Consider the following 27,861-nt stretch of genomic DNA (forward strand, 5'->3'; position numbering starts at 1 on the left):
GTGAGCTTGCAATGAAATTATAAATCCATTTTTATAATGGAAATTATAAATCCTTTTATGCCTCCTGAAGAGGGACTGAGTACCCAAAAGGAGATACTTTTGATGTAGTTGTCCAGAGAACTTAGCAAGAAACGGCATGAAAGGTTTCTTTTCATATACTTTCTCCGTATTCTTTATTAGGATTTTTCAGTTACTTTTTTAGCAAGCATCTATGTGATTATCCCAAAGGTGGTGGCGATGTAATTTACGGATGTTCGCTAACAAATATGGGCCAAGGAGATGTGTTCCTTTCAAGGAGATAAACAAGAAAATACACCACACAAGCCAGCCCCCATTGCATGCTTCCCTGACTCCTCCTTATTAATTAAGACAAGATGAGTTGGATCATTTATTTCTTGCAGCAAAAAGCTTTCCAGCTCTCACAGAGGAGAGACAGACCAGAAGGAAAAGACTGCTTCTGCTGTCTACTTTCCGCAATCTGATTTTACCCTACATTTAAGAAAATCACCCTCTTTAGGTGAGACAGCTGTATCAGCCAGAAATTTCCCAACTTTCTCCATTCATGGTGTCTTTGGTATCTCAGCAATTTTTTTTTCACAGCACCTCTGGACCAAAAGAAACACCTGAAATTTCCTTTAATTAACGAACTAGGTCCAAGCAACATATAAGTATTTGTGTCTTAATTTATAAGCCTTTTGGGAAAACACACACACAGAAAGAAAAAACAATATTTTTATTTCATTCTTAAATAGCCACAATTCTTCACTGATGAGATGTGGACACTTGTCAGGCACAACTTTTCAAACCTGGAAATCAGGTTGGACCCCATCTCCCTCATTTCCTGTTCCACGCTGACTTTTTTTTTCCTCAGTGTTCATCACAGCAACCATAAGAAAGCCAGCATTGTAAATTCATGAGGCATTGAAAAAAATGCAGTGTCACCTAACAGAATTGTGAATTACCTGAAGCTAGACGTTCCTGCAGTGTCTGATAGAGAGTACAGCTCCGTATTTCCCTTAAAAATCTAAAATATCCAGCAATGGTCCCCTACGTTTGTGGAGGTATCTCAGGACACCCCACTGCGCACGTTAGAAACTGTGCATCTGGGGCGCCTGGGTGGCTCCGTGGGTTAAGCCTCTGCCTTCGGCTCAGGTCATGATCTCAGGGTCCTGGGATAGAGCCCCAAGTTAGGCTCTCTGCGCAGCAGGGAGCCTGCTTCCCCATCTCTCTCTCTCTCTCTCTGCCTGCCTCTCTGCCTGCTTGTGATCCCTCTCTGTCAAATGAATGAATAAAATCTTTAAAAGAAAGAAAGAAAGAAAGAAAGAAAGAAAGAAAGAAAGAAAGAAAGAAAGAAAGAAAGAAACTGCGCATCTAAATAGGGGTTACCATTCAAACAGCACAAAGCTAGATGAGATTCACATTGTTTTTTGCAACTCAGTACATCCAGGCTCCCTATAAGCTACTTACCAGCTCTCCAGTCTGACGTTTCATATTTGTAATAGGAGAAAAATAACACAATATGCCACATGTTCTTCTAGTATACAATAAATGCTCCTTGCATAACAGAGACACTTGTCTAATCATTACGCTGTATACCTGAAACCAATGTAGCCTGGTGGGTCAATTATACTTTATTAAAGAAAAAACTAAAAAGAATTAAAAACAAGTTTGAAAATCCTCAAATGTTAGCGAGTTTGGTTAATTAGTTGTAATGGCAGAACTACAAAAAAAGGTGTAGGGAGTGTGTAAGAGAAACTGATTGTCTCTGAGGTAATATGGAGAAAATATCAAAGTTGTGATGCCTGACTAGAAATTTAAAGGATAAAAAAATCATTAAGGTGGATACATTTTGGAAATGATGAATGAGCTGCGGAGAGAGAGGGGGAGGCACCATCTTGGTTAAAATGTTTCTGGTAGCAATAAGGCTATGGCCCCTGAGATTGTGTTTTTCCCTCTCCGAAGGGTTTTATCTCTTTGATGGAAATCAAAAAAGACCAAAATGGCCTTTTACCATCAAAGATCTTTAGCAGAATACCTGGATGGGGACTTTACCTTAATTATTAAAATGACAAAAAAGGGGGCACCTGGGTGGCTCAGTGGGTTAAGCCGCTGCCTTCAGCTCGGGTCATGATCCCAGGATCCTGGGATCGAGCCCCACATTGGGCTCTCTGCTCGGTGAGGAGCCTGCTTCCCTCTCTCTCTCTCTGCCTGCCTCTCTGCCTACTTGTGATCTCTGTCTGTCAAATAAATAAATAAAATCTTTAAAAAAATAAAAAAATAAAATGACAAAAAAGGTGGACATAAGTAAATATTCATGGTCCTCTAAAATTAAAATAATACAATTTCTTTATTTCTTTTCTTTTCTTTTTTTTTAAGATTTTATTTATTGGAGAGGGAGAGAGGAAGATAGAGAGTGAGGAAGAGCGCAAGGTCAGGAAGAGGGAGAAGCAAATTCTCTGCTGAGCAGAGAACCTGACAGGGGACTCAATCCCAAGATGCTGGGTAAGGGCAGAATCTTAACAGACTGAGCCACCCAGGTGTCCCCAAATAATTCAATTTCTAACATTATGATGTCACAGGGCTACTAAAATAATGATTGGATTTTAATTCTTTTTCTCCTAGATTTCATTTGTACAGCACGCCACTCTAATGGCTGCATGATGGCATTTCTACCAGGTAGCAAAGTCACATTTCCACTGGGCATGTGGAAAGTCACTTGATTCTATGAAATAGAATTAGTGTATTTTTAAAAGATTTTATTTATTTATTTGTCTGAGAGAGAGAGCACAAGCAGGGGGAGCGGCAGGCAGAGGGACAAGCAGACTCCCCGCTGAGCAGGGAGAACGAGGCTGAACTCAATCCCAGGACCCTGGGATCATGACCTGAGCTGAAGGCAGATGCTTAACCCACTGAGCCACCCAGGCACCCCAAAATAGAATTGATATTAGTATTACAAACGCCAGCATTCTGTGAGCATGCGGTCTTCATAGTAACTCTTTGCAGCTAAAGTCACAGGGTGGGGGCACCTGGGTGGCTCAGTGGGTTAAGCCGCTGCCTTTGGCTCAGGTCATGATCTCAGGGTCCTGGGATTGAGTCCCGCATCAGGCTCTCTGCTCAGCGGGGAGCCTGCTTCCTCCTCTCTCTCTCTCTCTGCCTGCCTCTATGCCTACTTGTGATCTCTCTCTGTCAAATAAATAAATAAAATCTTAAAAATAAAATAAAATAAAGTCACAGGGTGGTCATTGTCACGTCAAGTCACCTCCCGAATGGAAAGCAGCAATTGCTTCTCATCAGTCTTAAAATAAAATCCAAAGTGTTTTTCATAGCCTAAGGGGTCCTTCATCTCACACTCATGTTTACATCTGCAGTTTCATTTCTTACTTCTGTCTGTCATTCCCACTCCCTTCCGGCCATAGTGGCCTTCTCGCTGGTTCACACACAACAAAAGGCTCATTTTCTTGAGGACGCCTGCATGGGCTGCTGTTCCTACCTTGAGGTTCTTTGCTCTGATGCAGGGAGCATGCACAGAAAGGATCCCTATTCAAAGGACTTTCTTGACCACACTATCTAAAATAGCTTGCCCTCGTCCCATCACATGGTCCCTGTCTGCTCTATTATTTTTCTTTCTAGCACTTCACAATATATGAATTATTACATATCTCTTTATTTATTATATCCCTCACTGGAATGTAAACTTCACAATGGCTGAGAATCTGTCTTGTTCATTCTGTATTCCAGACTCCTAGAACACTACCTGACGTGTACTCGGCACAACATAAATATTCGTAGCTCTGAACTCTGACTCATTTTAGAGTCTCTATCATGGTAAGTCAAAGCGGCGCTTAACTTTGCATTATTTATTTATTATTGTCCTTCATAAGGAAATCCTTCACACAAGGCTGGAGGTTCATGGAGAGAAGAGGACCCCAATAGATAATGAAATGTATTTAGGGCTCAAAGTGTTTACTTGTTGGCTTGATTTGGGAGATTTTTAAGATACGAAAATATTGTGGTGTGACTGGGTGGCTCAGTCAGGAAAGGTCTGCCTTGGGCTCAGGTCATGATCTCAGGGTCCTGGGATCTAGCGGGAAATTTACTTTTCCCTTTCCCTCTGCCGCTCCTTCTCAACATACACCCACATACACAAAACATACACACTGTGCGTATATATAAAATATACAAGCAGACTCCCCACTGAGCAATGAGCCTGATGCGGGACTCTATCCTGAGACTCTTGGATCATGACCTGCGCTGAAGACAGTCGCTTAAACAACTGAGTCACCCAGGTGCCCCTATGTTCTGTTATAATTATGAGGTCCCCCTAGACCAGGAGGTCCTTGAGTGGAAACCCTGTTACATTTCTTTGTATTTCTAGCTCTTAGCACAGTGTATGGCATGTAACAGTGTGTCTTCAGCTATGTCCTGACTCAATGAATATGCATATATGATCTCAATCAGGGCAGGCTATACAAGAGCCAGATGTTCGAGATATGATATGTCTATGTTCTAGGACACTGACGTGACAAACTACTGTGATCAACGTGTTCCCATCTTGGCCAAAGCGATGAAATTAATGTGCTAATAAGAGATAACTTTGGACTGTTAACATGCTTGATTAAAAGACACAAACTATTTTCTGTACAGCAGATACTCGCCTGGTTTTGAATGGAGAAACTGAGGTTCAGAAGGTTAGCTTATGAAAACACTATGGAGGGACATAAAGAAAGAATCCGTGCTATATGTTACAATCTTGCATACCTGAATATTCTTTGTTAAAAGAGTAGATCTTAAGCATTCTCACTGTAAAAAAAAAAAAAAAAGCAATCAACCAAACAAACAAACAAAACAATGGGGCTGGGGGCGTAATATGTGAGGTGATGAGTATGTTAATTGACTTAATTTCATAATTGACCATTGTAGTTAATTAACATTCACAGTCTCTTGTAGTGTTACACAATCAAATGTATAACACAACCAGATGTATGATTTGCTTTAGGACTTATTCATAAATGTGTAAGAAACTCATAGCCCACAAGCATATATCTGCCAAAGACTTTTTAACTTTTTTTTTTTTTTGAAAGAGAGAGAGAGTGCACAGGTTGGGTGTGAAGGGGCAGGGATGGACAAGCAAGGGGAGGGGGAGAGAGAGAATCTGAAGCAGGCTCCGTGCTCAGCATGGACCCCTACGTGGGACTCATCTTATGACCCTGAGGTCATGACCTGAGCTGAAGTCAAGAGCCAAACGTTTAACAGACTGAGCCACCCAGGCACCCCAACTTTCTTTTTTTTATTCATAAAATAAAGGAAGTCTTATGTGATGGATTTACATAGTAAGTACAGAACAACACACTCAAGTCTGAGTTCAAATTCTGACTCTGTTCTTTAAAATATGTAACCTTGGGCAACATACTTAGCCTCTTAGGACCTTAGTTTTTTTTCCTTTATAAAATGGAGATGGACCATTGATCTCTGTGTCCATCTGTCTGCCTTTACCACAATGGTCTTAATTACTGATTAACATCAAGTAGCTGTGACCCCTTCCTACTTCATTCTTTTTTTTCCAAAACTGTTTAAGCTTTTTTGTTTTTGTGCTTTTCCATATGAATTTTAGATTAATCTTTCTGTGTCTACCAATAACCTTGCCAGGTTTTAATAAAAATTGGCATGAAACCTATAGATTGAGTTCAGAAGTGACATCTTTACTGTGATGGAACTTCAGTCAACGCACCTGGTATGGCTCTTCATGCATTTAATCTTTTAAAAATATTTCTTTCATTAACATTTTGTATTTTTCAGATATTGCAAATGTTTTGTTAGATTTATACCTCAATATCTTAACTTCCTTAGAGAAATTGCAAATGGTATTGTGTTTTTAATATGTATGTCCATGGGTTTGCTGTTATGATTAATTTTTGCATTGATCTTATATCCTATAATCTTACTGAACTCAGTTATAGGAACGTTTGGGGGGTTTTAGGAGGATAGGATTTTCTACATACATAAATATGTCCTCTGCAAATAGCACAGTTTTATTTCTTGCTTTCTAATTTGTATGCTCTTATTTCTCTTTATTGTTTTATTGTGATGGCTACTTTTCCATTACTATGTTGATTAAGGGTAATGAGAATAGATATTCTTGTCTATCACAACAGTGTAACATCTTTTTTTTTTTAAAGATTTAAACATTTTTTTTATTCATTTGTATTTCTCTCAACAGAAATAATCAACATTCTAGAAGCTTCCATTAGAGTTACTCTTCCAAGGGAAACCACTCCCCTAACCTCCAACACTATAGATCATTTCACTTTGTATTTGAACTTTATGTAAGTGAAATCATGGTGTATATACGTTCTTGTGTTAGGCCTCTTTCTTTCTATATTGATTTTTAAAAATATTTTATTTTAAAGAAATCTCTACACCCAATGTGGAGCTCGAACTCACACCCCCAAAATGAAGAGTCACAGACTTTCCTGACAGCGCCAGCAAGGTGCCCTTTTTCTACATTATTTTGTGAGCTTTTCTATATTGTTACACTTAGTTGTAATTTGTTTGTTTTCACACTGTCTTCTATTATCCAATTGTGTAATTATACCCAATCTTATTTATTCTGCTGGTGAAGACATTTGAATAGTTCCAATTTGGGACTATTATAAATAGTGCTATTATTACCATTATTGTATGAATCTCTTAGTGAACATACACTTGCATTTCAGTTGGGTCTATATACCCAGGGATGGAGTATTTTCATAGATGAATTCTAGTAAACAAATATATATTTGCCTTTTGGTGAGGATGGTGCAGGGGTGGCGGTGGTCTATATACCTTTCAGTGGAATTACTTGTATGTTTATTGTCAACTTGAGTAAATGCAACCAAACAGCTTTCTCATGTGGTTTCACTAATTTGCACGCCTGCCAGCAGTGTATGAGCGTTTCCTTCTCCACATTTGCTATGTGCTGATTTTTCAATTTTTTAGCTGATGTGGAGTGCAGTATTTTTGCTATATGTCCTGAAGGACACACCTTCCTTTGCCTGAGCTTTCTTGGATATTAAAGGTGGGCTTTAGAGCCTTTTATCTTTGAGAAATCAAAGAAACAACCTTTGCAAATTTGAATGGGCACCACAGACTACGCTTTCACAAATCTTGTATTCCAATCATCGTCAACACTAGCACACCACTGCCATCATTGCTATCTGGAAGGATTCTTAAGCATTAGTTAAAGAGAGATAAAGCAGTTTTAGAGCAAAAGGACCATCTTATGCAAAGGCAGAAAGGCAGAAAGCCTTCTATGTTGGAAGAACTCTGAAAAGTTTCCTCTTTCACTCCGTGGATGTTTGTTCAGGGTGAGAGACAGAAATGTGTGACTAGCCCCTAACTCAATTGTTCTGTTTCAAAAAGAGGGTTATTAAGTGCCCATTTCATTGAGTAGATTATGCATCCCAAATGAGAAACAAATAGTCAGTTATTTAAAACAGTATGTCTCATGGGCATCTCTTCCATAAGAATGAAGTCAGAACAGAGCCTGCACTGTGCAGGGGACAGAACTTGCTTTCTGTCTGACAGGCTGGGGCTTTTTCTTACTTTCCTGTTCAGATAAATGCACATTATTGGGAAATCCACGGAAAGCCCCTTTCTTTGTAGGTTAGAATGTTTCCATGTCCCCTAGCAGAGAGTGTATCCCGGGCTGCTTCCGATGGAATGCAGAGTCATATTCTTGTCTCGCTGGATTTCTCCTCTCAGCAGTGTGCCAGGAGGCCAGCAGCAACCAGAGGCTTCCCAGACCCAAGCCCAATTAGGTCCAGCTGTGCCGAGCCGCCGAGCAGCCACCCTCACCGGCCCCTGGAGCACTTTCCCCGAGTCGAGGTTGGGGGATCTTTCCATTTTGAAATGTGCTCTTTTGCTTTATGCCTTGGCACTGCTGCTTTGAAGGCCAACGGACTCTCGAGCTCACTTCCTCTGCTTCCCTTTTTGGGATTGGAAACTAGAGTCGCCGGTCTGTGAGCATTAAGAATGAATGGTGACTTTGGCTGGGAGGGCATCATGTGGGAAGTTTGGGGGCCAATGTTAGAGCAAAACATCTGCACAGATTCTGGCTTTCAGGATGTTGTGACCAATCATATGGCCTCATACCAACTGGCTGACCCCTTATTTCTGAGCGCAGTGTGACACAGCTGTTTAAGGGCATTTCCACAGTGGCCAGAAAGAGAGCCCCATCTGCAGGTAGGTAGGAAAATAAGGATGACATTGGGGAAGGGACTTCTCTTTTCACTAGGCTGGGACCCTGGTGTCCCCAGTGTGGCCATGAAGAGAGACAGAAAGAGTACAGTACAGTGAACTGGCTGAGTCCAAGGGATGGGGTCCAAGCACAGCTCTCCATGCCAGCCACCTGCATGGCCTCAGGCAAATCACCCTCGGTCTGCTTTTCATCTGCAAAAAGAGACAGCCCTGGCTTCACAGGGTTGATGTCAGTGCTTTTGGTGGGATAATACAAGAAAGGCTCACAGCCGTGGCTGACACGGAGTTCAAGTTCAATAACCAGTACCTGTTAATTTTGTGTTTTATCCCCACCCTTTCCCCTCTGTCTGGCCAACTCTTTTTCTCTTTGGCCATTGCTGTTTCTTTCCTAGCCTTCTCATCTGCAGCCGTTTGCTCACCTCTTGACTTGCCAAGCTGACAGTTCTGCTCTTGCCCTCTGAGTGAACAACTACCGAACCATCAATTCTCCAGTCGAGTGTGACCTTCTTCTTCAAGTTTTCCTCTTCTTTCTTCTTCTTCTTCTTCTTCTTCTTTTTTTTTTTTTATATATTTTATGTATTTATTTGAGAGAGAGACAGTGAGAGAGAGCATGAGCGAGGAGAAGGTCAGAGGGAGAAGCAGACTTCCCGTGGAGCAGGGAGCCCGATGCGGGACTCAATCCCAGGACTCCAGGATCATGACCAGAACTGAAGGCAGTTGCTTAACCAGCTGAGCCACCCAGGCACTCTTCTTTCTTCTTTCACTGTAATACTTCCTTCCCTGTCACTAGATATGATTTGCGAAGTTCTGTTGGATTGTTAAGTGGATGTGGCCCACGGTACGGATGGATACAGCAGGCTTCTACTGACTTGTTTCCTAAGTCTTTCCCAGCAGAAATACAGAGCTTGCAACAGCATGGAAAATGATAATAAAGTAACTTTTCATAGCTTGGTTGCCGTATGCTACTGGTCTTCCATAGCTAATACCCCTGGGAGGTTTTCCAAGGCCCATTTACCCCCCCCAGGCTCACCTGAAAAAGCAGTTCATGTTCAATGAAGCTGCCAGGGTCCGACTAAATCAATTAAGAGGCATTTGCATATATGTAAAAAAGAAACTATCTCATAAATATTGATTTCCCCACAAGAATGGCTTTTCTGTTAAAGGCTGGGATTTCCTATTAAAAGTCAGGTCCCCCTAGAAACAGCTAAGAACTTCGGCTCACCCTTAGCAACGTAGCCTTCATTGTATTGACCTTGTCATATTTTTCAGGCGGAGGGTTCGGAATCCCAGGAACTTCAACCATACCACATGGCTGCCAAGTGGGATCCGTATCACCATGTTGCAAAGACAGAGAAACAAATATGAGTTTGGACTTCCAGTGCTCTTTTCATTATTCTGCCTGGGGTTATAGTTGATTATAAGTTTGCCTTATTGCCATCTCCTGGATGTTGTGGTTGCTGAAGACAGAGGTTCTCTGTCCTGCTCTCATAACTTGTGCTTAGCAGTTGTGTGGCATAGAGAAGAAAAAAAATGTTCTTTAAAATGAATGAATGAATGAATGAATGATGCCTGGAATGTGTTTATCAAGCTAGACTTCAATGTCCCTCCGCTATACTATGTGATAAGGTTACTAACTTACCCTGGTTTTCCCTACCCTTTCATGGTTTTAGCACTAAAAACTCCGTGTCCTGAGAACTCCCTTCCTCTCAAGGAAACAAGATAGCCTGTCACCCTAGTTTCTAAGTATTCTGCTGGGATAAACTTACACTCTAACTGCTTTCAGGGACTGTTGGATTATGGCAACAAGAGGTAACCAGGCTCAGGAAAACTGGAAACCAGCCAGGAGGCAGTCAGATGTGAACACAACCCACCGGGAAGCTGAATTAGCTTGATAGCCAGCACTGTAGCCTATGTATGCTTGGCCGAAGTTAACAGAAAAGGCAGAGATAATTCCATTTTATTGTCAACTATGATTGTTTTAACAGAAGTCAAAACCATTAATTTTGAGATTACTAAGAATTTGCTTAACAAATTCTAGGCTTCCATTTTCTCATCTATGAAATTAATATTTAAAAAGTTATCAGGGCGCCTGGGTGGCTCGGCCGGTTAAGCATCGGCCTTTGCTTCAGGTCATGAGATGAGTCCCACGTCTGGCTCCTTGTTCAGCGGGGGGCCTGTTTCTCCCTGTCCCTCTACCCCTTCCGCTGCTCATGCACTCAAATAAATAAATAAAATCTTTCATATATATATATATATAAAGTTATCTACTGGAAACACAGAATTGTGGGAATTAAATTAGACCTAAAACATAGAATGTGAGCAGTTTTTCTATTAGATAATAATATATGTCACAGAAGTTGCTGGGAATGTGAAACCGGTTTTACCTCTAATTGTATAACCCAGGGAAATTCATTTAATATCTCTGGGTCTCAGGTGTGTCAACTCTATTATAAGCAGGCTTGACAGCGAATTGCTAAGGTGCATTATATTATTAGGATTTGATTACCTGGGGAATGCTTTTTGGAAAGAAATTTGGTGCTAGGGATTAAGAGCTCTGATTTAGGAATTGTGGACACCTAGACTCCAATCCTAGCTCTGTCATCTGATAGATGTGTAACCTCGAGCAAGTTCTTTAACCTCTGCATGGCCAAATTTCCTTATCTATAAAATGGGTACTTTAATTGTGCCCATCTCATGCGGTTGTTGACATCAAGAGGGCCAAATAAAATAATCTATTTAAAGAAAAATGCAAATATTAGTAATGAAATTAATATAGGAAATGCAAGTAAATACTACTTTATTGCTATTATTAAAAGTGCCGGGCCCCCTGGGTGGCTCAGTTGGTTAAGCAGCAGCCTTTTGCTCAGGTCATTATCCCAGAGTATTGGAATCGAGTCCCAAATCCTGCTCCTTGCTCAGCAAGGAGCCTGCTTCTCCCTCTGTCCCTAACACCTGCTTGTGTTTTCTCTCTTTTTCACAAATAAATCTTTAAAAATAGAAGTGTATATTTAATATACACACATGGTCAAACTTTATGGAAATGACATTTTCTATTTTGAAAACAGAAGCCTTATCAATTTGAATTCTTTTCCTCTCAACTTCCTACAGGTTAATCCTTCCAACCTCAGTACTCTTGGAAGGTATACACAGCCCCCTGGTTCCAGGAGTACAATTACCCCACAGCCTGTTCCGTTCTGGAGCCTCAGTGCTCCTATGGTTCCAGAAGGTCATGCTCAGAGGATAACTTTAGCTCCATTTCTCCTGGTCAGTCTGCTCTCTTCCATGTACCATGGCAAAAAGAAAAAAAAAATGACTTCCATGACTGACCTCTACCTGATACCCTTCCAGGTCCCTTTCTCTCTTGACTTAGAAGCCAGGACATGCCACTCCATTTTGAATCAAAATCTTACACATTAATAGCATACTGGTGGGACGCCTGGGTGGCTCAGTGGGTTAAAGCCTCTGCCTTTGGCTCAGGTCATGATCCCAGGGTCCTGGGATCGAGCCCCGCATCGGGCTCTCTGCTCAGCAAGGAGCCTGCTTTCTCCTCTCTCTGCCTGCCTCTCTGCCTACTTGTGATCTCTGTCTGTCAAATAAATAAATAAAATCTTAAAAAAAAAAATAGCATGCTGGTAATGGAACTAACAGGCATTCCGTTTCCTTACTTATGGAACCGATTCAAAACTTTTAAAAAAAGACTTTATTTATTTGATAGAGAGAGACACAGCAAGAGAGGGAACACAAATAGGGGGAGTGGAGAGGGAGAAACAGGCTTCCTGCTGAGCAGGGAGCCCGATTCGGGTCTCGATCCCAGGAAGCTGGGATCATGACTTGAACTGAAGGCAGACGCTTAACAACTGAGCCACCCAGGTGCCCCCTGATTCTAGTTTTAAAATGTATTTCCCTTTGTCCAGAGCTGATATTTGAACATTACACTGAAACTTGAATTTAACTTAGCATTTAATACACCATAAAGAGCAGTGCGTATGTGTGTGTGTACACTCATACAATAATAGTGTATATTAGGTATTTTCTACAGGTCCACTTTGAGATAGTATTTTACTTTTTTTTTTCCTTTTTTTCTCTTGTTTTTAAAAAGTACTTAAGTGCTTCCAGCAGGGAGAGATTTCCATTGTAGATGACCAAATGCAGTTCACTAATGGATCAAATTTGTCTTTGCCCTCTGAGGGAGTTTGTGCCTTGTGTCACAGACAGAGCAACAACAAATTAAGCTATTTTCATTACTGGGGCCTAATGATGCACCAACAGAGATGAACTTCCTATGCAAATGTCTTTGTGCGTGTGAAAACCAAACGACACTGAACGGACCAAAGTTCCTCAGGACCTGAAGAAAGACAGCAAGCGGGAGACAGCATCATCACAAGATAGACGCTGGCTGGGAGCTGCAAGCTCCAAGTGGGTGTTTCATAGCAATCGTTGCACATTGCAAGTGTCATTTCAGGTCACACTTACCCACCAAAACCTTGCACTGGAATGACGGTGGTATTCGTATTAATTGGACTTATATTGATTTTTTTGGTTTTATTCTCATTTGATTTGTAAACTAATTTTGGGTTTGTAATCATAAAGGAACTGAAGCATAGAAATTATGTATCTAATTTTATATTTGTATACACATACATATATTTTAAAGACTTTATTTATTTGACAGACAGAGATCACAAGTAGGCAGAGAGGCAGGCAGAGAGAGGAAGGGAAGCAGTACCCCTGCCAAGCAGAGAGCCCAATGTGGGGCTCCATCCCAGGACCCTGAGATCATGACCTGAGCCGAAGGCAGAGGTTTTAACCCACTGAGCCACCCAGGCACCCCTATATTTGTATATATTTATAAAACAGAGTAATTTAAGTCAATGTTGGGGTTCAGAATACTTTTTTTCCTATGTCTCGTGAAACCAGCCATCACTTAAGTTTGAGTGACACTGGGTTAAGTGTCACTGTCAGGGCTAATGAGGAAGATGTTTGCGGATGAACATAAAACAGAGCAGCGATTAAGGGCAGGGGCTCAGGTATCAGTCCTACGTGAATTTCGGTTCCACTTCCATACTGAATAAATTGCAGGACTTTACTTTTCTGCACCTTTGTTTTCCCAAATTAAAATGAGAATGACAACAGTAATTAACTCATAGAGTTGCTAAGATGATTCATTGAGCTAAGCCTTAGAAAGCCCATCATCCTTTCTGGAACAGTCCTGGGACTGAGGGAAGGAAGAATGTGGACTCTAGAGGGAGACTGTATAGATCACTGCAGTGCCACTTGCTGGCTGTATGTACCTCAGTTTTCTCATCTGCAAAATGGGGATAATAATAGTGCCAGCCTCATAGGATTGCTATGAGGAAAATCAAGTTAAGTAATACAAAGCACACGGGGTGTGGCGACAGTAAACTATCAATGTTTCTTTCCTGTTACTATTAGTGCTTTGATACAGAGATCTCAATGATGTTCAGCCGATTTTAAGGCAGGCTTTATCTTTGTTTTGGGACCAGACCCAAATCCATTCCACTTGGAGGGAATATGACTATGGTCTTATGAAATGACCATCCAGGCTATGAAATTAGCTCTTAAAAGGAATCAAGGCTGAATTAGCAGGAAATAGAAATACTGATAAAGTTGGCAAGTTTTGGAGGGGAGGGGACAGTCCACAGATGCTGAAAAGACAAAAGCTGGGACTCAAGGCTGAGATAGCAAATATAATTTGGAACGGAAAAGGGTGTTTCAAGCATGAGTTTTGGAGTTGACCATAGTGGAGTGTCCTAGAAGATAAGTCACCTCAAGAGAAGAGAATCAAGAAAGCCAGGTTTTAAGAAGACTGGCTCCCTGTGTCTGTCCTTCTGATGGTACCACTTAGTTCAAACAGAGGTGTGTTTTTCCAGAGAAGAGTCTTAGAAGGAACAGATGCAAAATATTATTTTACAGAGAACTTGGAAGGCCCCAGGCTGGGCTTTGGTCTCCACGTAGAAAAGAACCAGTTGCTAAAAGCAAGAGCAACATGCACTTTGGAACCTTGGGGACTACGGGGAAGACGAGGATGCCTGCGTCTGAAGGCAAAGGCAACAGACCTGTTAGAGAGGGACCAGAGTAAAAGGGAAAAGGATAAATTCTGCATCCTACCTGATTGAATTTACTCATGAGTATAGACTTTCCTGGGGCTTGCCCTTCGGCACCGTGAAGGATTCTGAAGATCAAGTCACGGGACTTCTAATCCTAGTAACTGGTCAAGGGGAGGTGAGTGAGTGAATGAAGGAATGGGTGGGTTTGGTTTGAGAGAGAAGGTTACAGCTCTTCGTGGTCCTTCTAAGTGAACAAAGAAGTTCAGGCTTTCCAGGTAAGTCCTGTGAGGAGAACAGGTTTGGTTTTTTGTTTTTGTTTTTGTTTTTTTAGCCATTTAAAGGCTTTTTTAGTGATTTCTGACCCTTCATACCCTACAGAGACAGTGGTGGGTGAAGAATTATTCCTCTATGTTTTCTAAGCAGACCGTGGACTCAATGACCACGTTTGGTTTCTCAGGGGCTTATAAGAAGGTTATCAAAGCTCTGGGTTAATCTTTGTTCTAATCCTTCCCCTGGACCCTGTCTCCTCGGAAAAAAAAGACCAAAAAAGAAAAAAAAAGGCCCCCCCCCAAATAGCAAGATTCTAAAAACCACACAATTAACATAAAATTAACAGAATTATATTAAATGGAAAGGTACAGTTGACTTGAGAATGAATGTTTCTTTTCATCACACTAGGGAGTTAGTTGTGCCTTGAGCTTAGAGTCAAAACAGTATTGTACTTGAGTTCATTCTTTTCCTTCTAGGATTATTTTTTTAAAGGATTTTATTTATTTATTTGCGAGAGAGAGAGAATGAGAGAGAGAGAGAGAGAGAGAGAGAGCATGTGTAAAGAAAGGTCAGAGGGAGAAGCAGACTCCCCACCGAGCAGGGAGCCCGATGTGGGACTCGATCCCGGGACTCCAGGATCATGACCTGGGCTGAAGGCAGTCGCTTAACCAACTGAGCTACCCAGGCACCCCTTCTTCTAGGTTTATTAAAAGTTAATCAAGACATGAGTCCCCAAAGGATTTCAACTGAGTTAATGCCTATAAGTTCAAAGAATGGACATTAAGAACAAAAAATACGGTTTATCGGTATATCCACTTCCATGAACTGCAGCCTCCTCTTACTGAGGGCCTGCTGTGCTCTGGGCATTGCTCACCAGCTCACCGGCTATTTATAGGAACCCTGAGACCTGTGCCTTCTTAGTCCTCTTTGACATCGAGGGGACTGAGGCTAGGAGAGTTTTACTGAATGAATATTTATCGAGCAGCCATGTTTGTCACTGATGTGTCACTGCAGATAGAGTTCTGAAAAACAGTGGTGGTCTTTGCCTCCCTGGAGCTCTTAGACTGTAAGAGTCGAGAAGCAATGTCTCCAGTGACACACGATCCAACCAGGGTCTGAACCAGGAACCTGAACGTCAAGATCTGGGTTCTTTTCTGCTACCAAAGAAAAAATTTACCCAGAAATCCTAAGGGGGATTTACAAATTTACAGAGATCCTAAGGGGGACCTTGACTTCATTTCAGCACTATTTTCACTTTTCTCTCTCTTTCCCAGAATGTTTGCTTCAGTTTTATGGAGGGAGGGAGTTTTCCAGATGATTTCCTCCCCCTCCTCTGGCAAGTTGCTGCCATGAGTCACCAGCAAGTCTCTGAGGAGTGACTGCCAATGGCGGACAGTTCCACCCCTTCATCACTGATTGACAGATTTCCTTTAGTCCCTGGAGACCAGCAAAGGGGAACAATGCGGTGGGCCAAATGTCCAGAACATTCCAAAACCATTTCCTTCATGGAGACTCTGGTTAAGCCTGAGAAAGAGGCGGGAATATTGTGTAGAGAGACACTTCATACAGCTCCTTGGAGAGGAGAGAAAACTGGTCAGCTATCCAGAAGAGGTGGGTCCATAAATTGGTGGTTAAAAGTCCAAGCTAGGGGCGCCTCGGTGGCTCAGAGGGTTAAAGCATCTGCCTTCGGCTCAGGTCATGATCCCAGGGTCCTGGGATCGGACCCCACGCCAGGCTCTCTGCCCAGCGGGGAGCCTGATTCCCTCTTTTCTCTCTCTGCCGCCTCTCTGCCTGTCAAATAAATAAAATCTTTAGAAGTCCAGGCTAAAAAGGCACCTTCCCCAAATAACAACAAGAGCACTAACAAGCATTTATTCATCTAGAGCTTTCTCTATGTGGAAGACTCTTCCACATCCTCTGTGTAATTTAATCTTTCAAACAGCTCTTTGAGGTGAGCAGATCAGTTTTCATTAGCCCCTTTACAAAGCACTAGCCTCGAGCCAGAAAGGCCTACCATTTCCCCCAAGATGACAGAAATTAGAGAAAACCAGAAGGATTTCTCAAACCGAAATCTACTTGCTCTAAGACGGTTGTCTTTTCTCTCTCTAGGGCAGTGGTTTTCAAAATGTGGTCCCTGGACCAGAAGTATGGAGGATTACTGGGGAGTGTGTTAAACATGCAAGTTCTCCAATGGGTCTCAGGCCCATTGCATCAGAAATTCTGAAGGTGTGTCCAGCAATCTGCATTTTAACAAGCTGTGCAGGTACCTAGATGCCCTCCAGAGTCTGAGAACTAGTGTTCTGATCCCTGATTCCCAAAGGAGGCTAGAGATTGGACTCACCACAGGCTCACACTTGGAAGGTCTGAGATGAACATTGGATTTGTAGATTATACCTGACTTTCTTGCCACCGTACCTGAATAAACACCCATAAATTAATATTTCACGTAAAATAATAATGTATAAAGTAGCTGATCCCAGAAGGATTTGGAATGAAGCGGCAGCATTGCTGAATATAGAAATAACCAATAGATCCAGTTACAAGTTCAAAATCTGACCTTTAGTTTAGAGTTGCTTGGAGTGTGTTGCTGAGCTCCGGGGTCACAGTAGGAAGCGGATCTGTGATTAATTAGCAGTATCTGCCCAGGCAGTCCTTCGACCATTTGGGTTTCCAAGTCCTTATTTGCAACATGGGATTTCAAATACTTTGCCTATGTATTTGAGAGTAAGGTACTCATTTAAATACTCTGAAAATTAGACCTGTTTATGAAATGTGCCTGAAATAAATATGATTTCAAATACTCTCAGAGTTTAGCATTTTCTTTACCAGGCACATGAGGCTTGGAGGCAGAGATAAAGCAAAGTGAGTATTTTGAGTAGATTCAAGCAGTGGTTCTCAAAGAAGTGATTGTTGCCTCTGGCGAGACATTTGGAACTGTCTGGGGACATTTTTGGCTGTCACAGCGCTGGTGGAGGTATTCCTACATCCAAGGATGCTGTAAACATTTTACTATACACAGGACAGTCCCCACAACAAAGAATTATCTGGCTCAAGATGTCTATAGTGTAGAGGTTGAGAAGCCTGGATTCTGAGAAACACTCTGTTCAACCAGAGTTTTATTGTCATCAAAGAGAGAAAGTCCATGCTTTCTCCATGAGCAGGGCAAGATTTTTATGTTCAGTTGCCCCTCCCCCAACACAGTTTTCCCTATTCCCCATCAATAAAATGGGGACTTTGCATGCTAAGACTCCAACTCTGTCCCTTGCCACCTGTGTAACTTGTGTCTTTGCTTGTTGGTCAAATAGGGGTGTTCAAATCTACCTCAGATATCTCAAGTGAAGATTAAATGAGGTGCGTATAAAACACTTAAATGAGTCTCTGGATTACACTTAAGAAGTTAGTAAATATTAATAAACTGGTTTTGTTTTTGTTTTTGTTGTTTGTTTTTTGTTTGTTTTGTTTTATTTTTGTTCTTGTTTTTGTTTGAGGCAGAGAGTGCTTGAAAGCAAGCCTGAGTAGGGGGAGCAGAGGGAGAGAGATAATCTCAAGAAAATTTTAAGCCCTGAGGCATGGGTCTCCATTTCAGGACCCCGAGCCAAAATCAAGAGTTGGATCCTTAACTAGCTGAGCCACCCAGGAACCCCCAATAAACTTTTTTTTTTTTTAAAGAAGTTTTGGCACACAATGCTATCCCCACAACAACCTCCCCCCCTCATCCCCACCCTGCCTTGCTCATCAGGTCTTCTCTCCATGAACAGGAGAGTTGATTATTTAAATTTAACTTACTAAAAACTCAATATTAATTAAAAAAATCTAGTGTCTATTAGCACATAACAACTCATTACACTCAGTAACTATAATGAGTGCTCTATTTAACAAAACAGTTATATCTTAAGATTCCATTTACTTAAAAAGAAGGTCTACAGACAGGGCATACTTTCATGATTATCCACATCCTTAGTTCTCCTTCCTGTAAGAAAAGAACTGATAGATCTGCATGTGGCATTAATAAGAAAAAGAGTGCCCTTTCATCATCAGGAACAAATAAGACTCTTTCCTTTTACAATTGCCTCCCACTTCCAAAACTTGGAAGCACTGGAGGGACAAGGTATAATTGCCCTATTTAACTAGACTATGAAATCCGAAATCTGCTGTTCTCCCCTCTTCTTTCCTCTCTCCTGGTATGTCTCCAGTGGTTGGCTGTGAGGTCAATGAGCTGTTCTCCTTGCAGACTCAAGGCTTGCGTGGAGCTCTGGGGGTGGAGTTCTATTCCGACTTTGGGTAAGAGCTGATGAAAATATGACTTTTTAAAATAGGGATTTGTGTAAATACACATTTACCATTATCTGACTTGAACATGAAATTTTTCTTGGTTTTGATAGCATTTCATTATTCTAGCTACTGACATCTGCTAAAAACATGTTTTCAGAGTATATTCGTGTTGATTGGTTGATGCCAAGAATTTCCTAAACTGTGTTTTGGCACATTCTCTTTGGACCGAAATCTTCTATCTACCCTCTCTACCCACAAAAGAAGAAAGTTTGCCTCATATCTGTTTACTGACACAGAATGTTTTGAATATATATTAGGAAACATTAAACTCTGGATAGGGATTAAACGGAACGATGTGAAGAGAGAGGAGCCAGTCACCTGGGAAGAGCTTGATGAGAGTGTTCATTGCGAACCCTATGTTACAGATGAGCAAACTGAGGCCACAATAAGATCAGAAAACGGGCAACATCACACAGTGGCAAAGTCACACACAAGACGAGGTCTTTTCTAATAAAAGAATTGGTCTCATTCCCAGGCACTGCTGGTATCATGGTGATGGGTGACTTTTGTGCGTAAGTTCATCGTCAATCTGATGCAGACATCCACATCTTTACAGTTGACTCCCCAAGGCAGAGAAATGTGTCATCAAAATTACAAATGTGGGTGTCTATTAGTCTAGGAGCCAGGGAACACGGCTATTTGCGTGAACTGCAGAAACCGTGCAGGAAAGTCACCGACTCTGTCACTATGGACACTGGAATTAGAGATGGAACATACAGAAAGCATTAGGACAGTCTCCCAGTTTTGTATGTACAAACTCATGTGCACACACGTATGTCACAAACGTCTGTGTCAGGGTTCACTCAGGATTGCTTTATGAGGCTTTCTCTTGCTGAAGGGATGAGCGGGAATGGACTTAGTCATTTCCTCGCCGACAAAGAGAGATTTATGGTCTTTGGTTCTTTCTCAGATTTTGGTGTCTGAATGTTCCTCAGAATTTTGTGTGTGGGAGACAGCAGTAAGGGTAGGAAAGATCACATTTAATTGATTTTTAAAAAGGGAGAAAAAATTCTCTCTCTCTTCCTCTCCCTTTTTAAAGCTCCTTCACGTTTTGCTGAGTTCCTTTTCCCATAACTTTGGGTGGAGATCAAACTGCCAAATTCCAGTGACCGGGATCCGAGAACTGTCCCTGTCTCTGAGCTGCCCAAACATCTGGCTAAGTGCATAAAACATGCTCACACTTAACCATAAGGCCTCCTCAGAAAGCCTCATGATGAGAAAACTTCCATCTAACATGAGAACGCTTACTTTCCAGGAAGCCTATGGGTTAGGTAATAGGACCATGTTGCGTCGTCACATCTACCATGGAAAAGAGAGAGCAGCTCTGGCTCTCTGCTCTTTACTGAACTTTGTCTGAAGACAGTGATTCTTGATTATTCAAAATCTTGCTTCCCCACTCACAGCAACAGCTGAAATGGAATAGGTAGCGAATTCATCCAGACTATTTACATGATTGGTCTGGTAGAGGACTCTACATAGGTCAGAAGGCAGCATGAAGAAACACTTTGAACCCATACCCATTCTCACCTCTGTTTAAATTTATTGAGCATTATAACCTCCAAGCACTTGGCAAATATTACCTCAATATAACCACCCTATAAATAGATAGTATCATTACCCCCCATCGTATGCACCAGGAAACTGAGACTCAAAGCAGGTAAATGACTATGATCATTTAAAATGGGGACTTTGCATGCTAAGTCTACTGATCCTATAACACAGCATGTCCCCCTGATATCTTAATCTGAAATGTTCAAAACATGGGATCAAATGAATCAACACTAAGGTATATTAAAAAAAAAAAAGATGTTGGGTTTTATAATGAAGATACTTCTTACTCTAAATTGTTATTTGATTCATGTGCTTTTGAACTTTATGAATTTCTCTTTAATTACATCGCCCCTCGATGACAGTGTTCGTTCAAACTAATCACCATCCCATCACTTAGACTCGGACACTTAGCTTCTACCTTCCTCTGTGCTACCAAACTCTGCATTGCTGGTACTACCATTCTGACGGATTCCCACTCTGGAAATCCTTGATTCCTCCTTTTCTTGGATCACCTTTATGCAACCATTTACCAGCTCCCAATTCCCGCATTTCCACCAGCTCCATTTAGTCTTCCCTGCTTCCACCACCCAGGCACGACTCCTGATATCTTGTAGCTGAGGTGCTGTACCTCTACTTCTGGCACCTTTGATGTTGATCTCCCTTACGATTTATCTGACTTCTTTTGGCGCCGCATGCTTCTAAACGTAAAATGTCAAGTGATTCCTGAAAGTGCTTCGTTGACTGTAAAAGACGAAGTAAGTGCTATCTATATTCTTGTGCACTGTGTGCTTGCTTGCTTTTGGGCTTCCTTTGCTCAAATACCTCTAAAGGTTTTCTGAACCTTCCAGACCTACACTGATTTATTCTATTTTTTTTAATAGCACTTATTAGACTTTTGTTAACATACAGAAAATACTCAGAAGACCCAAACATATCCCATAATTTTACTCTCTAGCTAGCATTTATTGCTTTCATGTAAATAAAAGCAACACGTAATCATAGATAAATGTCTTAGGAAGCTGCAATGTGGTAGGCACTGTATTAAGTGCTTTAGAGTATTAGTGCATTTGCTCGTAATCCTTTTAACAAGCCTGGGGATGAAGTACTATTAGCCCCATTTTACAGTTGGGGAAACTGTGACACAGGCAGGTGATGAACTGGCCTATTCATGTCACAATCCAAACTCTGGTAGCGGACGCTGCACTTTCAGAATCGTACTACATAGGCATGTAGCTAGAAACTTCTAAGTAAATAGAAAAAGTATAAGGCAGAAAGGAAACATAGTCTTCTTCCCCAGAGTCCCTCTGCTCAAGGGAGATTTCTATTAATAGCTTCATATATATATGATTCTGGGGGAAATAGTCATGCCCATTCTAATTTGTAAATAACCTCTACTTGTTACACAAAATGGATCAGGATATATACTTCCCTGTGCATCTTACCTTTTCTATGCAACAATGTATCTTATGAATATTTTTATATTATTTGTTTTAATAGCCAAAGAGTATTCTTTTGTGTGTTCACACCAAAATTGATTAAAGCAGCCCTCCAGCAATGTGTTTATTGGACTCTCCAAATTTTCCCATTATAAGCAACTTTATAGTGAACGTCTTTCAATAGAAAGGCAATCATTCTGGCAGATGGGTAGCATAAATTAAAGACACTGGGATGGCTGGTTCAAATACTGTATATTTTAAGTAGATATTGACAAATTGCCCTTCAAAAAGATTGTAGCTATTTACACTCCCCAAAATAACATAAAAGAAATTCTTCCATATTCCTGTATACTTGTTAGCACTAGATTTTCCCAGAGGTCCATTTTCTCCCAGTTGGGCAGGTTAAAATTCCATTGACTTTAAAAATCTTTCATAATCTGATGCCAATAAACCCTTATGCCTTCTCTCTCTGCACTGGCTCCAATAAGACTTCATTTATTGGATTCTTGGGATGGTTCTAGTGATAGGCCGAATAGCAGCCCCCAAAGATATGTAAGTCCCCATCCCTGGATCCTAGGAATATTACCTTATATGGAAAAAGAGATTGCACTGGTGTGATTGAGTGAAGCCTTTTGAGGTGGAGGGATTATCCTGGAGTATCCTGGGGTGTCCTAAATGCAGTCACAAGGGTCCTTATGTGAGAGAAGCAGACAGAGATTGGAGTATAGGAGTGCAAGAGATGATACTGGAGGCAAGAAGCTGAGTGATGTGTCAGGAATTCATGAGGAATTCAGGGAGCTTCTAGAAGCTGGACTGAGCAAGGAAGTTGATTCTCCCCTAGAACCTTCAAAAAAAGCCTGCCCTGCCGTTGTCTTAACATTGGTCTGTTGAAATGGATTTTGGAATTCTCGCCTCTAGAACTAAAATAGATGAAATTTGCATTGGTTTAAGCCACCACATTTGTGGTAATTTGTTACAGCCACCATAAAACTCTAAGAAAGTTCCTCTTTCTCTCTGAGCCACTTAAACCCCAGTGAGTTTAAGTGTTACACCTTTCTCAGAGTCTTTACTAAATCAAGTAATGGAATCCGAGAAAGTGAGAATATAAATCGATTTATGGAAGTTCAAACCGTTATATTTTATAGACATGAAATGAAGCCCACCCTGAGGTGTGTGGCTCGCTCCTGCCCAGTCCAGACTGGGACTTGGTCTCCTGACTTCCAGCACCAAGGCATTTCTACTACACTTTTCTGGTTCCAGAATCATCGCTCCCCTCATTTCTATTTCCTAAAATTTAGTGCCAAAATAGGATAGATTCTCCACGAACATAGGAGTTGGGGAAGTAAAATCCTCCAAAAGAGGATTATTTAGACATTTTATCTCTCTCTTTTTTTTTTAAAGATTTTATTTATTTATTTGAAAGAGACAGAGAGCACTAGGAGAGGAGAGAAGAAGAAGAAGGGCTCCCTGCCTGTTGAGCAGAGAGCTTGACTTGGGGTTTGATTCCAGGACCCCGGGATCGTTACCTGAGCCGAAGGCAGACCCTTAACCTAGGGAGCCACCCAGGTCCCCCAGAATGTCACCTTTTTTTTTTTTTTTTTAAGATTTTATTTACTTATTTTACAGAAAGAGATCACAAGTAGACAGAGAGGCAGGCAGAGAGAGAGGAGGAAGCAGGCTCTCTGCTGAGCAGAGAGCCCGATGTGGAGCTCGATCCCAGGACCCTGAGATCATGACCTGAGCCGAAGGCAGCGGCTTAACCCACTGAGCACCCACCAGGCATCCACAGAATGTCACCTTTTATGAGAATAATAGTATAAAGTCTCATGTCAGCATAAACTTGTGATATAATTATGGATATTTATAGGTTCATTAAAATAAGGCAAATAAATACAATTGTCTATGTTCTCTTGACGTCTCTCTTGACTTTAGACAGGTATTGATAGATGAATCTCCATAACTATTTTTTATTTTAATTCCGCTGTAGAGAATGTATATCCACTAACTATTTTTATTCTCTCAAATTGTTCGGGACCATCTTCCCTCACCCTTCTCAGTTCCCTAAGCTATCACACTTTTTTGTTATTAAAACCAATTTTACAAGATACATATGTGTAATTAAAATACTCATTTTTTACAATCTCTTCTCAAGGGCAGATTTACTGGGGAAGACCGATGAAAATTTAACCTTTATGGAGCTTGCTGTTTGATGGGTCTGAGGCCACATATGAAAACACATAAACACATAGACACATTAGAACGCATGAAAACATTATAGGGTGGTCTTGACCCTCATTTCAAGGTTGCCTCATGAGATGGTAGTAAGTGGAATCATGCAACAATATGCCAGTACAGTAAATTCATAGCCTAAACCGTCAAAAATAAAATTCACAGTTAACATCTACTAAGAAATTACTTTTTGTTAAGCATTTGCCGTGTTGCTTAACTGTAACAGCAGTTATATGTGGTATTTTCAGCAATTATATTCTTCATATATAAAAACTGCCTGTTAAGTGGGTTGGAACTCTGATGCAACACCACTCTGCTTAGATAGGTAGTGCCTGGATCCGTATCATGCCCAGGATACGTTGACTTTGTAGCTGACACTACCAGTTAGCACGCACATTATTTCTCAACACAAAATTAGGTTGTGCTGGTCCTACAGTTTGGCGATGTCAAGTCTGAAGGCCAAGACTCCCTTCCGAGTCACACTACAGAACAAACACTTCCAAAGATTTTGTTTGGAAGTTTCTTTCTCCAACATCTTACGCTGATACTCCCCCTCTGATTGACACATTGTGTTTTTGTTCTGCGAAGATCACTGATCTAATTTGAATCATTAATAATCAACAACTCTTGTAACTTCTAAATAAGTTTTTTCCTTGTTTGCTGCTGAAACATCTGATCTCAGCAATTAGATGTCCATTTCATGATTTCATGCTGTCTTGGCAATATCTTCCTTTTACCCCGCAACGTCGTTACATTGATCATCTTCTATTTTATAGTGATTATACCATGATAGAAGAAGTGATCCATTCTGAGAGTTCCACAAAACAGCATATGTAGAAATTGTTACTGTTCCCCAATGCAGAAGGGAATGCTACTCTTTTCATATGTTTACTTTCTTTTTTTTTTAAAGATTTTATTTATTTATTTGACAGAGAGAGATCACAAGTAGGCAGAGAGGAAGGAAGAGAAGCATGCTTCCTGCTGAGCAGAGAGCCTGACGTGGGACTCGATCCCAGAACCCTGAGATCATGACCTGAGCTGAAGACAGCGGCTTAACCCACTGAGCCACCCAGGCGCCCTCATATGTTTACTTTCTATCTCTAGATCTTCTTTGGTGAAGTGTTTGCCTGTTCAGGTATTTTGCCCATTAAAAAAAAAAAAAAAAAAAGAAACTTTTAATTGAAATATAGCTGACATACAGCATTGTATTAGTTTCATCTTTACAACATAATAATGTGACAATTACTATTGATTTTATTGATCTTTTCAAAGAACTGACTTTTCCTTCAGTTGTTTTCTTTATTGATTTCCTGTTTACAATTTTCACTGATTGTGTCCTAATTTTTATCATGTCTTTTCTTTTGTCTCTGTTATTTTGGATTTAACCTGCTCTTCTTTTTCTAGTTACACAAGCTGGAAGTTTACATTATTGAATTTAGATCTTCTTTTTAAATATATGTATTCAATGTTAAAAATTTCCCTCCAAGCTCTGCTCTCTCTGCATCACACAGATTCGGTTAAGTTGTATTTTCATTTGCCTTTGGTTCAATATAAATTTAAATTTCTCTTGAGAGTTCTTCTTTGACTCTAGTATTCTCTAGAAGCATGTTGTGTAATACCCATGTATTTTATATTGATTTCCTTTGTATTCATTATTTATATTTTATTTAATATTTAATATTTTATTAATTCATTTCAGAGACAGAGAGAACATGAGACAGAGCGGGGTAGGGGGGCGGAGGGAGAGAGAGAGAGAAGCAGACTCCCTGCTGAGGTGGGAGTAAGGAATGGGGGAATGAGAAGCATGCTAGAGTTCTGTGATTAGGTTTCAGGTTTTTGGTGAGCCCATGTCCCTGAGCTGTAAATGTCACAAATGCCTAATAATCTTTCCTTTCTTAGGTGACACAGAATGGCTAGAGGGGTTCACGTTTGCCCTGTCCTTTCTCTTTGGTTAGTTAGGCTCTGATAACCCTATAGATTAGTCTCTGGTAAAATATTTATAGGTAGCAAATTTTAAGTAGGGCGGTTATAGTAGAGCTCACACAGATCAGCCAGGATTTGAAGGGCATAAAGAATTCGCATGAAGGTATATGAAGGAAGAGTGTTTAAGCCCGAGGAAATAGGCCCTACACGATAGCCCTTTGGAAGGGGGCACTCTTGACATGTTCAACCTAGCAAGTAAGTTGGTGCAGCTGAATGAGGAGAGTGAACAAGGGAGATTGCTGGAAGACATGAAGGAGGAAAGTCGCATGGCCAAATGATGTCGGGTCCTGTAGGCTATATAGGAGTTTCAGCTTTTACTGTGGGTCAGATGGGGCATGATTAAATAAAGTACTGAACAGCTGGGTTATGGAAGAATATTGACCCAGTGGGATTCTGGGTAGAGGACAAACCTTAGGACAGCAAGGATTGAGGCTGAGAGAGGGGTTGTGAGGTCACTGCCACCATCCAGAAGCCAACCAGCCAACCAGCATGTTGGCAGTGGGAATAGTGAGAAGTGGGCAGATTTCAGGGTTTCATTTGGAACAACAACCAATGGGTGAGTCAAGAAAATGAGTCAGGTGAGTCCAAGTTTTTCAGGAAAAGCGACTGAGCAGATAGGCTTACCATGGACAGATGTGGGCATCATTCAGGAGAAGTCAATGTGAGGATGGGGGAAAGAAAGAGATTCCAGAATGAGGCATGGGATGAGCTATTGAATGTAATACTGAGTTCTCAGTCATCAAGGACTTGGACTATTTTATATCAAAGGGTAGAGAAAGTAGGGACACAAAGGCAGAGAAGCAGGGGCACCTGGGGGCTCAGTGTGTTAAAACCTCAGTCTTTGCCTCGGGTCCTGATTGCAGAGTCCTGGGATCAAACCCCACACCGGGCTCTCTGCTTACCAGGGTGCCTGCCTCCCTTCCTCTCTCTTTCTCTCTGCCTGCCTTCTCTGCCTACTTGTGGTCTCTGCCTGTCAAATAAATAAATAAAATCTTTTAAAAAAATGCAGAGAACCAAATAAGAAGGGAGACAGCCAGACAAATGAGGCAACAAGAAATTAGTAGCTAGCCAATTACTTGTTTAGGTTTTTGTTAGACAAATTGTTAGACAGTTTGTAAGTATAGCAGATAAATGAACCAGAAACTGGGAAACTATGTGGCTCTAGCCCTTCGTTTGGAATTCTTTGATAGTTGATTTTTTTTAGTCTGAGAATCACGTTATAATACCAACATACATAACAGATCTTGTTCCATGACATTAACACGATAGTTTTATTATTTTAGGGTCAGTTGATTGCCAAAAAATATGCTAATGGGGAGCTGCTATGCAGTCAATCCTTTTCAAATGAATTTGTATTCATTTAACTGTGTCTATCTGTACAAAAAAATACATTTTACATGTCAGATCCTTCTACCAGCTTAATCATATAATGTTTGATGCACAGGTAGATTCATCAACCCCTGTACTATATCTATTAGCACTTCATTGTTTTTAATATACAATCCACCAACTGGTATTTATAAGTGAATATTTGTCCAAAAAGAGGTCTCAAAATGAAAGGTGTTCCAGAGGAAGTTAATTAAGAATTAGCCAAAGCAAACAGTCATTCTATACAGCTAACAAAAATCAACAGCTATAAGGAAAATGTGTTCAGCTAGATAAGTTTTAGCAGTCTCATTCTATCTTCAAAAGACAAGTTGCCACCTACTTTGGCTGAAAGATTTATTTGCCATTGTGAAATACAATGTCTGAGCAGA

General features: G+C 40.9%; 1 long non-coding RNA gene across 1 annotated transcript; it reads left to right on the top strand.

Moving 5' to 3' along the window:
- The first annotated feature begins 5,652 nt into the window (after positions 1–5,652).
- On the top strand, positions 5,653–9,600 carry LOC309858153. Its single transcript, XR_014308066.1, has 3 exons — positions 5,653–5,731; positions 6,218–6,323; positions 9,505–9,600. It is a non-coding gene; the product is annotated as an uncharacterized lncRNA (long non-coding RNA).
- Positions 9,601–27,861: the final 18,261 nt, after the last annotated feature.

The sequence above is a fragment of the Mustela nivalis genome (assembly GCF_964662115.1).
Source record: "Mustela nivalis genome assembly, chromosome: 2".
NCBI classification, from domain to species: Eukaryota; Metazoa; Chordata; class Mammalia; order Carnivora; family Mustelidae; genus Mustela; species Mustela nivalis.